At 43.8% G+C, this 15,048-nt stretch overlaps 1 pseudogene; it reads left to right on the top strand.

Moving 5' to 3' along the window:
- Positions 1-8,973: 8,973 nt before the first annotated feature.
- Positions 8,974-14,118, top strand: LOC140915194 (large ribosomal subunit protein eL20 pseudogene; annotated as a pseudogene).
- The last annotated feature ends 930 nt before the right edge of the window (positions 14,119-15,048 follow it).

Raw genomic sequence — 15,048 nt, forward strand, 5'->3', positions numbered from 1 at the left:
ACCACTTTTGTTTCAGGACTGTTTTAGGTGGTAACTGGGAAGTATTCTATTATGGCCCAATGGGCAGAAAAAAACCCAAACAGAAGCCTCCACAGCATCACCTGTATTTCAGGTATTGAATGACTATTTTCTGATGAATATATTCATTCATGTAGCAGGAAGAATTCTCTCTCTCTCTCTCTCTGTGTGTGTGTGTGTGTGTCTTGCATGAGTATTGGAAATAAAAGATCTTTACTAATTCAGGCAAGACTCTGATGAGGGATAGCTCAGTGGTTTGAGCACTGGCCTGCTAAACCCAGGGTTGTGAGTTCAATCCTTGAGGGGGCCATTTAGGGATCTAGGGCAAAAATTGGGGATTGACCATGCTTTGAGCAGGGGTTGGACTAGATGACCTCCCAAGGTCCCTTCCAACCCTGATAGTCTATGATTCTATGACTAATTACTGTAAATATGAGACAGTGATCATGAAAAAGAATTTTCTGCTTGGGAAGCAACAGCTTGTTTTCACTGTATGCTCACAAAATCTTTTGAAGCTAATAATCTCTGTGGATGCAGATCAAAAGCAATTTTTCAGATTACGAGCAGCAATGATTAGATAATGGTGGAAGTACTGGGGGGGGTGAAGTTCTATGCTGTGCCTCTCAAAGATGCACAGAACTTGCAGCCATCTTTGTGCCTGTGTGATCCTGGGTTGTTCTCGGATCCCTTGGAAAACAGTTCAAATACTGTGTCTAAGGGCTTGTCTTTTTCCAGTTTAATTTGTCGGTTATAGCAGTATAATAGTGACAGTAAATTTCCTCATGTAGGTGATCCCTAAGTTATGGCAGCCTCCCCAGTTAGCATGATGGGCTGCAGTACTGCCTGAAATCTCTGTAGCTCTGCATGCTGCAGCCCCACCCTGACATACCCTTCCTTCCCACAGCTGTTACACCGCTGACTCTAGAGCTAGCAGGGGATGTCCTCAGAAGGCAATCTATGCCTGTTTTCCTCAATTCCTGCACTGGGTGAATCCTCCCCTGGCTAGATCTGGGGCTTTTCCCTAGTGTAAAGAGACTGGAGTGGAGGGTATGGTCTCACCCTTGGTCTCTTATCCAGCAACCTTTGGCCAGATTCCCTGCCTGGTATCCACCATGAGAAAAAACGGTGGTGGGCCCCAGGTATTGGTGTACCTGGACTGTGAGCTGTCATTCACGTGACCCTCAGTCCCCCAAATGCTTTGGGTCCAGAATTGTATGAGGTGTCCCCAAACGTGTTTGGGCTGACCAGAAAGGAGCAGGCCTATCAGCAGGAAATGTGTTGATATGGACGGCCAAAAATTAATTTTTTATTTTGGCAAAAGATTTCAAGAAAAATGAAAATATTTTAATTACAGTTTTTTCAAGAATGTTCTGATGGGTTTGACAAAAAATCAAAATACAAATTTTCATTTTATCTTTAAGATTTATCTTTTGTTTTTTCACTTTCCACTTGCACTTTTTTCCATTGTAAATAAAGGTGTGTGTGGGGGGGAAGTAACAGGAGAGAATAGGTGAAAATAATAAACAAATAAATAAATAAACCCTTAAGAAAATTTTCAAAATGAACCAAGCATTTGTTTTTTAAAAAATTTCATTGAAAAAATGTAACAAAACAAAGCTAAACACACACAAATAACCAGCTCTAGTGCTGACTTGGTGGAGCCAGAGTTGAAAGTTGGCCTTCTCTTGTGGAAGGTTGCAGCAGTACGCTGCATGCCCTTCATCTCAGGGTGAATGTCTGCTCACATTCTGCTGCTCCCTATATATACTAACTTCCTGTGTTAGGAATAATAGAATCTTGCTTACAGATGGTAGAAGATGTGCCAGGGCACTTAAACTTGGTGTCAGTGATGTAGTTTATCAACTTCTGTTCAAACAATCAGAATGCTACTCATCTTTCCACCGGATTTTAGTGAGAGTTGGTTGAATGATACCACTGAATACAAAATTTGGTTTACTTTTCTTGGAGGTTTGAATCAATCTCATAGTTTGCAAACCTATTTGATATTCTGGAATATTTGAAGAAAATCATGAGTGGAAAGATACCAGTCCATGATACATTCACAAAGTGTTTATCAGTCACCCAAATATCTTAGTGGGAATATGACATTAAAAAAATGCATTTACAACATACTGGTTTTCTGCTGTACATCGACCAAATCATACAGACCAGTTTGGGAATTCATGAGCGTTAAAAGCTGATGTGTCTGTACTGAGACAAAGCTCCCTTGGATATTTTTCTCCCCACCAGCTGTGGTGTCAATCTTTACAAGATGCACTATGCCGCCATTCAACAGTTAGAATAGTTAAATGTCCTACACTCAGAAACAAAAGACAATTGCAAAGAGGTAGAGGCATACCAGTGTTTCAGCCGTTAGGCCTTCTTTGTCAGTTGTTATCTCCGTAACAGACAGAGTAGGCCTAAAAGTTCAAATATTGGTGTTTCTGTCCCCTTCTTTAAGCTTCTTTTGTTTCAGTAAGAAATATTTTAATGTGCTAACATCAAAGGTCTTGATATCCAGTACTTATTCTATATGCTGAGAGGATCTTATCTGGATCTGGAAAGAGACCTTTTTAATGTTTTAAATTAAATAAATGCTCCTGGAAATTGTGTGATTATGGGAGACTTTAACTTCCCAGATATAGATTGGAGGACAAGTGCTACTAATAATTGTAGAGCCAAGATTTTCCTGGATGTAATAGCTGACAGATTTCTTTACCAAATAGTCTCCAGGCCAACAAGAGGCGATGCCATTTTACATTTGGTATTCGTGAGTAGTGAGGACCTCATAGAAGAACTGGTTGTAGGAGATAATCTTTTTCCAAGTGGGATAAAAAGTTTTGCTGACCCTGGAAGAGACCTGGGGAGAGCTAATTCAGTTTAAACTAAATGGAAGGATAAACAAAAATAGATCAGCAAGTATGGTCTTGATTTCAAAAGGGCTAACATTAAATAATTAAGAGTGTTGCAGTTCAAATACAAGACAGAACAAGGCTTTAAGCAAGCAAGCAAGCTGGTCTGCTGACGGGCTGGTCTGCCTGTCAGCTTTCCACCCTCTCTTTTATTTCTCTCCCTCCTCCTGCGCATTACATACTCCAACAGATAAAAGGAATACACTGGCTTTGTTTAATATTCTTATTTACCAATATCTATCTACTCCATTCCTTGCTCTTGGGCCTTAAGCCCAGTCCTGGGAGGCTTCCCACGGTTCATGTCATCTGGGCGAGATTCCAAGGTTCATGCCCTTGAGAGGAGCCATGTGTGCACTGCTCCTACACAACACTCCGGGTGTGCCCCGAATGTTGCCAAGTGCATGAACCTTGCATGAATCCTACATCCCCTCCTTTTTTGTTTATTTGTGCTCGGCCATCTCATGGTAGCCATCAATTTGCTTTTGCAAGCCAATTAACTCCCGGACAGACAAGGTCATAACTCGTGGAGCCTGCCAGGGCGGTTCTCGACAGAGCCTTAACAAAAAGGAAATACATTGCACACAGCAACAGCAAGAAATAAGCCCAAGAAGGTAAAGTGTAATTGGCCAGGCCCCAATTAGCCATGCTAGAGTACTGGGAAGAGAGGTTCGCATAAGCAGCGAGCATCATCTCATTCCCTATTTCCTCAGGGTGATGACATACTGGAATAAGGCACGTACCTAACAATTCTTCAGCTGCTACAAAATCAAATAAACAAAAGTGGGTAACATTTGCTATTGAAGCCAATCTTTTCCATAGGTTATATGTCATTCGGGCCCGTAACGGAGGAGGCGCTCCCGAGTCAACCCCTACAGGAAATAGCAGGCACACAAGGCACACAATCAATACAGAATTAGCAGTGATTTGGGCAAGAATGGCCACAAACAGAGTCTCAGGAGTCTCTGGCTGTTGGTTTGCTGCCAGTCTTCGTTGAGCCGCGGCGACCAATGCTTTCACTGCTCCCCATGTCACGGGCTGGCTTGGGACGCTACGTCTCCTCCGTCTCCGTCTCGCCATTGTTGACCCGGGAAGCACCGCGTTCTCCTCCAAGGTCAGCTGAAACTCCGGTATGGGGTTCAACAGCCCCTGGTGCCATGCCATGCTGTTTCAGTGCCGGTCGCACACACCGGGCCGGAACCCACAACGGTCCTGCAGGGAGAGACACAGCAGCATATCCCCGACCCCAAGTAATTAAAGGTACTGGGCCCAACCATTGCGGATCGGGCAGCTGACAGTAATAGACACGCGGTCTTTCCAGTACCTCGGATTTGTGAAAATGCCAATCCGCGGGGGTCTGCTGATCTGTATTCAGTGTTAAATTATTTAAAGTAAACAAAAGGACATGCAATTGTTGCTGAATGTCTCCTAAGGTTCGGAGACGCAGCTCCCCTTGTTTTAATTGTTTGTCAAGCAAGGTTTTTAGCGTGCGATTTGCATGTTCAACAATGGCTTGGCCTGTGGAATTATAAGGGATCCCATGTTTGAGACGGACGTCCCATTGGGCACAAAAGGTGGAGAGGGTTGTGGAGCAATAGGTTGGGGCATTATCCATTTTTATCTGGCTCGGGCGACCCATAACGGCAAAACAGGCTAGCAAATGGTGAATAACTTTGGGAGTGGCTTCCCCACGCTGTGGGGTCGCCCAGAGGAATCCCGAATAGGTATCAATGGAAACATGTAAAAACGAATAGGGGCGGAATTGTGGCACGTGAGTGACATCCATTTGCCACAGCTGATTCGCTGTGGTACCTCTGGGGTTAACGGCATAAAAAAAGGTAGGGGCAGCCGCGGCACAGTGGGGGCAGGAAAGAACAATAGAACGTGCATGATCAGCAGGAATGTGAAACTGTCGGGCCAAAACAGAGGCAGACTGATGAAAAAAGGAATGGCTTTCGATGGGGTCAGAAAAATGGGAATTTACCTGACCACATAATGCGTGATCAGCGTGCGCATTGCCCTCAGTGAGTATCCCAGGCAGAGGGGTATGACTGCAAATATGAGCAACAAAATAAGGGAAATTACGAGTGGTGAGGAGATACTGTAAGGACAAAAACAGGCGAAGAAGGTCCGCATCGACCTGAGGGGTAATGAGGGCAAGGGGTAAATGATCAATTACCTGATAACCATAATGAGTGTCCACAATCAAATTAAAAGGACAATCAGCAAAAAATTGAAAGGCCAAAATAACAGCAGCTAGTTCCAAGGACTAGTAAAGCTCTCCAAGTGCTGTGCATGCAAATATTGTTGTACAATTGAATGATGTGATTTCAGCTTTTCTAGGGGGAGGGGCCACTGGTCAATCCATATGGGCTCTAAGGATTGCCATACCAATCGTAATGCGGAGGGCAAGGTGGGTGGGGAAGGGTTTTGGGCCATTATATATTAATATCGAGGATGGTGTCTAGCTTTACAAGAAAGTCACGGCCCCAAATATTGAGGTGGACAGGGAGCACAAAAGGGCGGATTGTAGCAAGGGCATGGCCTCCTGGTTTAGAGACCGTGACCCAAGACAAACTTTGGCGCCCGGGTTTGCTACCCCAGATCCCCCACAAGTCTTTAGAAGGAACTGTTGGCCAACGGACCGGCCAGTCCTGATCACGAATCACCGTAACGTCAGCTCCAGTGTCCACCAGCCCTGTAAAAGGAAAATTATTTAAAAGAATTGTTAACTGAGGTTTCGAGGGGTGGAGCGACATTGTTAGAGCAACAAATTGAGAGGACGTGTCGTGAGGCGGCGACTGAGACAGCGTCAATCCAAAGCTGCCTCCGCCCCGGGCTCGATCCTCTGCGGCTGGCACCTGATAGGGGACTAAAATCAATTGTGCAATTGACCGTCCACGCGGGAGCGACTGGAAGATGGGTCCACACCTGAACCTTACTAATGCCGGTGTAATTGGCGTCAATGACCCCTGGGATGACAAAAAAACCCTGTTTCCCAGCGTGTGAGCAAGGGAGAACCAGACCCACAAATCTGGCAGGGAGAGGTCCCGTCACCTGTGTAGGTATGGTGCAAACCTCCCCAGGCAACTGAAAATCAGCGTCCTCCTGCATAATCAAATCAAGCCCTGCACTTCCGGCAGTCATCGCCCTCATGGAGTCTATGGATTTTAAGGCAGAGGAACAGTTGACTGAGTGGGGAACACCCCCGTTTGGCCCTGGGTTCGGGGGGACCCGTCATGTGGTTTCCCGACCTGCTACGACACTGATTAGCCCAGTGATAGCCCTTCCGACACTTGGGGCACTTCTTTGAGGGGCGGGCGGGCGCCGTCGATGAGCGGCACTCCCGCTGAAAGTGACCCTCCTTACCACAGCGGTAACAACGCTTCCCCTCCTTCCTGCTTTTCCGCAGGGCGGCAGCCAGACTCCAGCTTTATGTGCTTGTGTGCCAATGTTTTGGCACACCCTCAGCATGACCGACAGCTCTAGAATGCCAGCAGCTTGTGCCGCCTGGAGAGCACGGCGGCAATCCTCGTTCGCATTTTCAACCGCCATTTTTAACAGAATCTCCTGAGCTGCTGCAGGGTTATCCACCTGTCGGAGGATAGCCTCCTGCAATCTGTTGGTAAAATCCATAAAGGACTCTGATGCACCCTGACGGATACTGGCAAAGCTTTGGGTAGGCTTGCCTGAATCCGGGACCTTCTGGAAAGCATGCTGGGCGCAGGCAGAAATAATGGAGAAGACAGCCTGCTGAAGTTGAGACGGCATCTGAACAGTAGCAAATGGACCCTCCCCTGCTAATTGCTCATAAGTGACACCTTGCGCTATATATACCTGGGCTTGGCGTTCCGCCAGCTGCCAATAGTCACTAAGCCAAATAACATACTGACTGGGCGTCAGCATCATGTGCAACAGCGCCTTCCAATCTTCAGGGACCAGGGTGTACCCAGTACCTAGCCCTTCAAGGAGACCACATACATACGTGCTAGTGAGGCTGAACTCGCGAATCACTTTCTTTACCTCTCTGATCACTGAGTAAGGCAAACTGACCCAGTTTGCAAGCTGGTTGCCCTGGCCATCATCCTGCCAGGTCACTGGACAAACTGAGACCAGATCAGCTAATTCCTCTGCTGTAAGATCTGGGCGAGTCTTCGCTGCGTGAACCATTTGTTGTACCAGCGAAAGCCCCTGAGCAGATGCAAATGACCCCCCGGGGGGCCCCGGAGCATGGGGCCCCACGGGGGGACGGTGACCACTCACAGGCTCGAGAGGGGGAGACAAAGGAGGCGGCAGTAATTGAGGCACTGGGGGCGAAGCAGGGGGAGGGATGGCTGCAGGAGCGGTCGGGGATGGCAGGATCGGCAGTCCCTCTATTGGCGCGGGAGAGGGCCTTTCTGAGGCAACACGCTGTGTTGCATCGCCAGGAGGGTGGATGGCTGCAGGAGAGGACAGGAGTGGCGAGAGCACCAGCCCCGCGAGGGAGGGCCTGTCCGAAGTGACACGCTGTATTGCATCGCGGCAGAGGTGCCAGGCATATAAAGCCTGCACGGGCACCTGAGGATCTTTGTGCAATGTCTGGCCCAACCGCTCCCAGTCCGCTAGCTTAAGGGTTCCGGCTTCAGGGTACCACGGGCATTGGGCACTCACCTCCTGTAGCAGGAGAGTGAGTTCTCGAGTGGGGCAATCATGCTGAGCCTTACGCAGCAAATACTGTAGCTCATTGCGGTGTTGCACTTGCAAAGCAGAGAGGGAACTTCCCATACTTACCACGACGAAGAAGTACTCACCGGGATCCGCGAAGTGGATGAGTGACGCGTCTGAAACCCTTGCCAGGCGAGGTGAGTGCTGAGGGCCCCACGTTTGGGCTCCAGTTGTTGCGGTTCAAATACAAGACAGAACAAGGCTTTAAGCAAGCAAGCAAGCTGGTCTGCCGACGGGCTGGTCTGCCTGTCAGCTTTCCACCCTCTCTTTTATTTCTCTCCCTCCTGCGCATTACATGCTCCAACAGATAAAAGGAATACACTGGCTTTGTTTTAATATTCTTATTTACCAATATCTATCTACCGCATTCCTTGCTCTCGGGCCTTAAGCCCAGTCCTGGGAGGCTACCCACGGTTCATGTCATCCGGGCGAGATTCCAAGGTTCATGCCCTTGAGAGGAGCCGTGTGTGCACTGCTCCTACACAACACTCCGGGTGTGCCCTGAATGTTGCCAAGTGCATGAACCTTGCATGAATCCTACATAAGAGAATTTATTAGGGAAGTGGACTAGATTGAAGAATTCAAGATCTGAATGTGTAGGAAGCTTGGAAATACGTTAAGTCAAAGTTGCAGAAACTATCCTAAGTCTGAATCCCAAGCAGGGGGGAAAAAGTGTTGGGAAGGGTTGCAGACCAACCTGGATGAGCAGGCATCTCAAACAGGTGATTAAGAGAAAGGTGAAAGCCTACAAGGAATGGAAGATGGGATGAATCAGTAAGGAACGCTACTGCTTGGAGGTCAGAAAGTGTAGGGACAAAGTGAGAACTGCCAAAAGCCATGCAGAATTGGACTTTGCAAAGGAGATGAAAACCAGTAGTAAAAGGTTCTATAGCCATATAAATAAAAAGAAAACAAACAAAAAGGAAGTGGAACCACTTAACACTGAGGATGGGGTGTAGATTAAAGATAGTCTAGACATGGCCTAACACCTAAAGAAATACTTTGCCTCAATTTTTAATAAGGGTAATGAGGCACCTAGAGGTAGTGGCAGGATGGCTAATGGGAATGAGGATATGGAGGTAGAAATGACCACATCCGAGATGGAAGTCAAATTCAAACAACTCAGTGGGACTAATGGGGGGTCTGGATAATCTCCATCCAAGAATAATAAAGGAATTGGCACATGAAACTGCAAGCCCAATAGCAAGGATTTTTAATGAATCTGTAAACTCAGAGGTCATACCCTATGACTCAAGAATTTTTAATATAGTACCTATTTTTAAGAAGGAGGTGGGGGAGTGATCCAGGAAACTACCAGGCCTGTTAGTCTGACCTCAATTGTATGCAAGGTCTTGGAAGAAAATTTGAAGATAAAGTCATTAAGGACATAGAGGTAAATGGTAATTGGGATAAAATACAACATAGTTTTACAAAAGGTCGATAGTGCTAGACCAACGTGATCTCCTTCTTTGAGAAGAGAACTGATATTTTAGACAAAGAAATGCAGTAGAACTAATCTACTTGAGATTTCAGTAAGGCATTTGATACAGTTCCACATGGGAAATTATTAGTCAAGTTGGAGAAGATGGGGATTGATATGAGAATTGAAAGATGGATAAGAAACTGGCTAAAGGGGAAACTACAGCGTGTCATACTGAAAGGTGAACAGTCAGGCTCGAGAGAGGTTACTAGTGGAACTCCTCAGGGATCAGTCTTGGGACCAACCTTACTTAACATTTTTGTTAATGGTCTTGGCACAAAAAGCGGGAGTTAATAAAATTTGCAGATGACACAAAGTTGGGAGATATTGCCAATACGGAGTAGGACCAGAATATCCTACAAGAAAATCAAGATACAAGCATGATCTTGAAAACTGTAGTAATAGAAATGGGATGAAATTTAACAGTGCAAGGTCATGCATTTAGGGACTAACAAGAATTTTTGCTATAAACTGGGGGCACATCAGTTGGAAGAGACAGTGAACAAGGAAGACCTGGTGTATTGGTTGATCACAGTATGACTATAAGATGCCAATGTGGTGCAGCCGTGAAAAAGGCTAATGCAGTCCTAGGCTGCATCAGGTGAGGTATTTCCAGCAGAGATAGGGTAGTACCATTATTCAAGGCACTGGTGAGACCCCATGTTTAAAGAAAGATGAATTCAAACAGGAACAGGTACAGAGAAGGGCTCCTAGGATGATCAAAGGAATGTAAAGCCTACCTTATGAGAGGAGACTAAAAACTTAGCTTGTTTGGCCTAACCAAAAGAAGTCTGAGGGGAGATATGATTGCTCTCTACAGATACATCAAAGGGATAAATACCAGGGATGGGAAGGAGTTATTTAAGCTAAGCGGCAATGTTGACACAGCCATCAATAAGTTTAGGCTTGAAATTACATGAAGGTTTCTAACCATCAGAGGAGTGAAGTTCTGGAACAGCCTTCCAAGGGGAGCAGTGGGTGCAAAAAACCTAACTGGCTTCAAGACTGAGCTTAATAAGTTAACGGAGGGGATAATATGATGAGACGGCCCACGATGGCACATAACCAATCTGCGACTGCTAGCAGCAAATATCTTCAATGGCTGGTGATGGGACACTAGATGGGGAGGGCTCTGAGTTACTACAGAGAATTCTTTCCCAGCTGTCTCACTGCTTGGTCTTGCCCACATGTTTAGGGTCTAACTGATCACCATATTTGGGGTGAGGAAGGAAGATTGGCAGAGACCCTAGGGTTTTATCACCATCCTCTGCAACATGGCGGACATGCAGATTTAAACTAGTGCAAATGATGGATTCTCTGTAACTTGAAGTCTTTAACTCAACCAGAGGTTATGGGTTTATTGCAGGAGTGGGTGGGGAGGTTCTGTGGCCTGCAATGTGCAGAAGGTCAGACTAGATGATCATGAGGTCCCTTCTGGCCTTAAAGTCTGTATTTTTATCATCTGACCTCCCCCCTGCATAGTATCAGAGTATTTCCCAGATATTTCAAAATAAAAACGACAGAACCACATTCTGTTTCTTCATTTCCAGCCTGTAGGAATGAAGCTTGATCAGTTTTACCAAGTGTTTTTCTTGTGTGTGTGTGTGTGTGTGTGTGTGTGTGTGTGTATTATTGAGAAAAGCTAAAATGAAAAATCCCAGACCTTGTGGTCAGAGTGTAGGAACTGCTAGCACCCACTGACGTTTTCTAAGAATGACAACAATCCTTCCGTCTTCACTTCTGCCGTGATTACTAATAAGGGAGTCAGCTGTGGTGGTGGCTTTGTAATGTAGATATCTGAACAGCAAGGAAGAGAAACAACTGTTGGATGGTAACAGTTATTGGCATCAGTGTCTGGGGAGGAATTGAAACAGAAACCAATGTGAAAGCTCCATATCTCATTAGTCGTCTCCTGAGCTATTCAGCTCCCTATACTCTTAGGTGTGTTGATGATAGCAGTGGTATAAAAATGCAGAGGCTAAAATTTTCCAACTTAGGTGCCTATAGTTAGATTCCTAAAATCATATTTAGGCACCCAAATAAGTGACTTTTCAAAAAGTTGAAAGAATGAACTATTTGTAGGGTTTAATACTAATAGACCATGAGGGGCCTGGCCCACATTTTCATAAATCTATAATGGTCTAGTGCATAAGACATTCACAAGATGGGGGTTCCAATGCCTGGTTCTGCCACACACTTCCCGTGTGATCTTGGGCAAGTCGCTCAGACAATGTGGGGCAGGATCTGTCTCAATGCCCCATCTATAAAAAGGGGGAAAATAACACTTGTTTGTGCCGACCCTTTGTCAGCAATTTAGACTCTGAACTCTTTGGAGTTGGGATTGCCTCATCTCTTGCTATTGCTATATAGAACACCCAGCACAATGAGATCACATCTGAGTTGAAAGCTCTGGACAGTACAGTAATACAAATAATAATAAAATGTAACAGTGTCCTGAAATTCAGCTATTGTATATGCCTCCTGAGGAAAATCAGTCATCTAGAAAAATGAGAGTAACTAATCACAACAAACTAATCACAACAAAACAATCAGCGTCCCAATGTTGCTTTCATTGTCCTAAAGTCAGAGATACACTATTCTCATTGTTCTTTAGTATAATGGAATTTAGTGAAGCTATTCATCCTTTGCACACAGTGAAAGTGGATGGTGTAAAACTGAGATAGCTGTAGGTTAATAGCTTAATAATTCACCAAGAAAAATGGATGTGCAAGTGACCCATGTATCAGGCTTTCAGTGGTGCTTATGGTAGTTCATCAATTCTTGACAAAGACAGGCATGGGCTTTTGGGACCACCTCTTTTAAAAATAAAATGGCATAGTAGCCAGTGGTCATGAGAGATTCGTGAAGAATGTTGTTCTCAAATGTAATTTGTATGCCAGTAAAGAAAAAGGACCCCCCCAAAACAGCAAGTAATGATCAAAAGCTAATATGTAAAAACTACATCCTTAAGGAACCAAACCAACCATTTCTGTAGCAGCCTGACTCTAGTTTATATTAGAGACATTTCAACACCTGCCGGCTCTATTAGGATCGAGAACAACAAGGAGCCAGGTGCCTAAGGCATTTGGAATCATAATTCTTAAAGTTGGCATCTACGCATGTACATGCCAGTTGGATCCCATAGCTTTTGTGTCTATCTGCTCTTTGAGAACTGTGTTCAGTCAGTGGTACTCCACAATGAACATTTATTGTTTGACTGTTGCACTCCAACATAATAATAATTTTTAGCCGTGCAACAAATAATTTTTAGCCGTGCAACACAACTGATCTGAAAATGCTTATTCTGTAGCCATCTGGGCACCTATTCTACTAATAGGCCATGCTCCAATAACCTTCATTAATGAGAAATAAACTTAAATAGATAGGACTGGATTGTAAGTTGCTAATGCAGAGGTAGGGAAGACACAAATGAAGGGCTAGTAACAAATGCACTCTTGGACTTTCACTTGAACATGACAACTCCTGTCTGTTAATGCCAGCTCCACAAAAGGACCACACACTGGCCAATGCAGCTGTCTCTCTACAGAAGGGAGTGCAGGGTACACCTTCCCAAGGGATATCACAGAAAATGGGTTTCCCCCAGGTGCTGGGGGGTTATGGTGCTTCCCTGAAAGGCATGGCTCTGCAGTGCCCTCACCCTGGGACAATAACAGACTGCCAGTCTGTCTCATTTATTATGAGTAAGTCAGTCATGCCAAAATGTAGATTAATAGTTATTTCAGTGGTAAAAACATTTCACAACTGTATATATTTTCAACCTAAAGCTTCATACATAAAAAGCATATTCAAATGTTTAGGGACCAGTTGAGAAAAAATACATTTGCAACAGATTATCTCGCTCCTGTTTGTGTAATGAAAGTCACTGATGAATAACTACTAAAGCCATAGATCACTGTAATAGCCAATTAATCTATGATGGCCCATCAAGTCACAGTGCACTTGCAAGGCAAACTAAAAAATATAGCACTGTATGGTTTATCTTTTAATTGCACAGAAATGGGATGTACAAACTGCAACTTAATTTTATTTTGTCAATTTAAAAGGAGGCTTCGTATAAGGAAAATATAAAACAGATTTATGCATTCAGCAGGTCAACATAGATTGTCCAATTTTTTCTGTTTTATAAACAGAATAATTACACATGTATCTCATGGGTCACACATCAGTCTAAAAATGTAACTGATTTACTTTAAAGCACTGTTGTAAAAAGCTAACCATTCGGTTTAATTACAAATTATTTGTTTGATTTTGTTTAAAAGCAATCAAACTAGAAGGCTAAAGGGGTATCTTTTGCCATCTATTTTAAGCAGAAGTCCCCACTGAAAGCAGTGGGGAGGTCAGAATAAAAATGTATGGGACAACCAACTCCAAATCTTGGAATCAAGTACCAACCGCCAAAATTCTCTAGAAGGTTATTTCCTTTTTCCTGAAAATATAAACGCCTATAAGGCTTCGGGCACCCTGAGGGAATACAAAGTTGTTCGGTGATGGCTTCCTACTCCTATATGTCCAACAACATCCCTCTACCAGATGCATATCTTTGCTCCTAATCATGTTGTTGCCAAGTCCCATTTCTGGTACTTTGTGTCTCAACTGAAGAAGATGAAGAAATCTTCTGGATAAATTGTGTACTGTGGGCAGGTATTTGAAAAGTCCCCTTTGCAGGTGAAAAACTGGTATCTGGCTACGCTATGATTCTTGTAGTGGAACCCACAACATGTACAGGGAATACAGGAACTTGACAAGTGCTGGTGCTCGCCATCATGCCCATGCTCACTCTATTCAGGTCATGAAGGTTGAGGACATTGCTGTTAGCAAGTGCCATAGACCGACAGTCAAGCAATTCCATGATTCAAAAATCAAGTTCCCTCTGCCACACAGAGTTCTGTGTCGTCAGCACAAACCACGTTTCACCACTAAGAGACCAAATACATTCTTCTAAATGCAAGAACATTCTGTTTTCTCTGTGTTACAATAAAATTCTTATTGGAAAACAAACAAACAAGAATATATATTCATTAGAATACCTTTGTCCAATATAAAATGACATAATAGCGTTATAAAAAACATTCAGCTAATATATGCTACTGGTTTTAAGAAGCGATCTCTGTATTCTGATTGATTAATTTCTTAAATCAGTAGAAAAAAGTTAATAGAATCAATGAATATTAAAGATTTATTTGTATTAATACAATGACGAATATAGAGGTCATTACTTAGGCAAATTTCCATTAAAGTCAGGAGTATTTTTTTTCCCAAATAAGGGACTGAATAAAAATTGAATGTGCACAGAGAAAAATGTCACTATCAAAGCTAATAGGTAAAAGGGTATGGGTAAGTTCTTTTGAGAGAGAACTTTGAGTGAATCTTTTCAACAAGGTATATTTTAGACATGCTGAGATGTTTTCATAAAGATCTTTTTGCATGCTGGTGAATTTAAGCAGGGAAATTTTATAGGTGAATTGACGTGCTTTTTTTTTTTTTTTTTTTTGGTATGGATGTGCTGAAGGTCCCCATTCTCCCTTTGTACCACACTCCCTCTCCTCTTCCAAAACCAAATCAAACCTAACCTATGGTCTCTGGTTCACATTCCTCTTGCACTCTAGGCATGCTATTCAGCTGCTCAAAGACAGTTATGGAACTTAGATGCTTGGTGCAGTCAGGCTATATAATCCTTCCAAGATTAGAATCAGTCTGTGATGAGCTTTCAAGCACTACATTGACTATAGCAAATGGAAGAAAATGTGGTCTGGGACTTTATGCATACTTTTTGGACTGAGAGTTTTGGGTCAACTGATGGAAAAGATACAGTTCAGCTCATGAAGTATTGGTACATAAGTACTTATGTCCTGAAGTGTTTGCATCCAGTATTAGACATAAGTCTTTATGAAACGAAAATAATTCAACATTATTGTT

This window comes from Lepidochelys kempii, chromosome 7 (assembly GCF_965140265.1).
Source record: "Lepidochelys kempii isolate rLepKem1 chromosome 7, rLepKem1.hap2, whole genome shotgun sequence".
In the NCBI taxonomy this organism is placed as follows: domain Eukaryota; kingdom Metazoa; phylum Chordata; order Testudines; family Cheloniidae; genus Lepidochelys; species Lepidochelys kempii.